This window comes from Tympanuchus pallidicinctus, unplaced genomic scaffold, assembly GCF_026119805.1.
Source record: "Tympanuchus pallidicinctus isolate F22 unplaced genomic scaffold, pur_lepc_1.0 scaffold10, whole genome shotgun sequence".
NCBI classification, from domain to species: Eukaryota; Metazoa; Chordata; class Aves; order Galliformes; family Phasianidae; genus Tympanuchus; species Tympanuchus pallidicinctus.
The window spans coordinates 5,325,787-5,328,794 of record NW_026294619.1 but is presented as its reverse complement, the minus strand read 5'-3'; positions in this window follow the sequence as shown (position 1 = coordinate 5,328,794).

The window sequence follows — 3,008 nt, the reverse complement described above, 5'->3', positions numbered from 1 at the left end:
AGTCACGGCACAAGCAGTGTTTTACCATTGGTAAAGTGTTGTCAGCAAAGTCCTGCGGCCTGTGGCTCACGCCAACTGCTCTGGAACTGAGTGCCACTACTGGTAATGTTATGCTCTGCCTGTAAACAGTACAGCAGCCTTAAAGATGCAGGTCAGTACAGTAACATGTTGCTGATGTGATAAACATGAGTTTGAAATAAAGCTTAAAAACAGAAAATGATTTGGTGGCTGTGTGTCAAGGGCCAAGTATAGTCAAGTTCTCCTAAGTGCCAGCTGGCCTTCTCCCAGGTATTCTTCCTCCGCAGTCTGATTTCCCTTCAGCTGTGTTGGCATCTCTCTGCTTTGGTGCTGCCATGACTTTATGCCAGGCTTATCTTGCATTGCACAGTCCCAAACACTGGACTGGAAGAGGTTGAAAGATCTCTCTTGATTTTACAGGAAATGTGCCATGTTTCAATAGGGTTACAGGTTTGCTGTTTCTTTTTTCAACCTGTGCTGTGTTGCTAAGTCTGGTATATTTTATCATTAGTATCATGGGATTTGATGTCCTGCAAAACTTGATTAAACAACAAATCTCAGCCATCACTTAAAAAGCACATTTCTAGGCTCAGTGTTGTTGGGGAGTAGCTGGAAAAGACTCTGAAGTACTTAAAAATACTAAAAGTGAAAAATGTTGAAAAAAAATGGTGGCGCTTATGTACTCTGAACACTGAGGAATTTGAGGTTTGGTGCATTTTGCTTTGTGAGTGCAAAGATTACCCTTTAGTTTTAGTTTGTCTAAACTAAACTAGTTTGTTTTTTAGCTTTAGTTTGTCTAAAAAAAAAATCACTGGCAGTGCTGATGGTGTGCTGTATGCAACTCTGGAAGCATGACTGGGCAGTGCTTAGCCATTACAAAAGAGGGCTTTTCTCTTAGCTGTCTGAGCTAAATACAAACTTTTGTTATATATGAAATGCACAGAAAACTTTGATGATGTTTTATTTATTAAATTATTTATTCATTAAAAAAAAAAGGGTTAATTGAAAGTGTTAGGCCTGTATGGGAATTTGGTAATGCAATATCTGCATAGGTTCTCAGATCGGCGTGACTCTTTAGGAGTGAGATAGAGAGCCTCTGTGCCACAGAACACATCAAGCCGAGGAAGTGCTTTGGGCTTTCTGTGCCACCTACCAGCTCCCAGATGAGTTTGGTCTGAGTAGTCATGTTTCTGAGGCAGTGGCATCTGGTTTGTGTTAGCAAGAGTGGAATATGGTTCCGGTCCAGTAAAGGTGCCCTAAAGAGGTTGAAAGGCTCCTTTTCCTAGAATAGGAAATGGAATTACTCCATTTAGGAATGTCAAAGCAGACAGAACCTTGAGAACTTTTGCAAGGCAGGCACCTTGTTCCCTTGTGCGAAAGATTTCAGGCTAGAATCTTATTAGCTCTGGAGTGATACCTTCCTACACACAAAGATTACCTAAGCATTATAGATGGATGCTACAACAAAGACAATAACTAAGTTTACTTCCTAGCTTTTGCTAACTGGCTGTCCTAGGACTTACAGGAGGCACGCTGTCTCTGTTCCGCTTTTTGTTTTATGATGTGTGATTTTTTTTATTTTTTTTTTGTCCACATCCCATTTCTGCCTTCACTTGAGATACGTTTTGTTTCCCACCCACAGATTCCCGCATCTAAGAATTACTTAACTTTTTGAAGAGGACTCCTGTGAAATGTATCCCACACAGATGCACTGCTAGGGTGGAGCTGGGAATAGAGCATGGGTGGAAGGAAGTGACTGGGACAGATGAGGGAGAAAGGTGGCAAATGGGACAACATGACCCTACAGTTTCAGTGGACAAGGGACCAGAGCTGCTTATTCTATAGCATTATGAATCTGGGACCCTCAGTGTCCTGAGTTGAAGGACCATGACTGTGGTAACAGTAAACTCCCAGCCAACCTCAAACTTGTGTGGGATTTGCTGCTCTAGCTAGATGCATACAAGTCAATGGAGCCCAATGAGATTCATCCCAAGTACTCAAACAGCTGGCTAATGTCATTCTGAGACCTCTCTCAATAATTTTTCAATGGTTGTGGGAATCTGTAAAGGTCCCTATCAACTGGAAGCTGGCAAACGTTCCAGTTTTTAGGAAGGGCAAGAAAAAAGACTGTGGTAACTATAGGCCTGCCAGTCTCACTTCGGTACCTGGCAATTTTCTGGGGAAGGTTATACTGGGAGTTTTTGACAAACAGCTGAAAAACAATGCAAACATTGGTCACAAGGGGAAAGTCCTATTTAATGAACTTAATCTCTTTCTATGACAAGGTTACCCACCTAGCTGACCAAAGGATGCCAGTGGGTATGATTTTTTGGATTGAAAGCAGAGCTTTCAGTACTGTTTCAGTACAGTATCATGCTACCTTTCTGGACAAAATATTTAGCAGAAACTAGAGAAAAACAAAATACAAGGAACATTTGGACAATGTTCTCATACTTTGGGTTTGGATTTGAGGTGCTTATGTGGAACCAGGAGTTATATTCGATGGTCCTTGTGGGTCCCTTCCAATTCTATGATTCTGTGATTCTTAGCTGATCTTACACTGTCACCCCAGAGGACTCCATGAACCCGTAGTGTGCACACAGAATCGAGAGCAGCTTAAGTAAAGATTGCAGCAGGAGAAGGATTTACTATGTACTGCCATCCCTAGGGCAGGTGTTCCCACAAATGTGCCTAGACATAGTGCCTGTCCTTTTCTATCAGCTTCTTTGCATGAGTACCTTCTCCTCTTGTGCTCATCTCATGATTTCCTTTGCCTGTCTACACAGGCAACAATCTTCTAACAATCTTCTCCAGCTTCTCTCTTCCTTTTAATTTCTCTTTTATTTTGTTACTTGCTTGTCTCAGAAACTGGCTCTCATAAAAACTCCCTAGTTACCATCACAGTCTCTGAGAATGACAGTGTCTTTGTGTGCAAATGAGTAAGTTGTTGTAGAAAAAGTAAAATTGAAAGAAAAATGAGGCTATAGCAA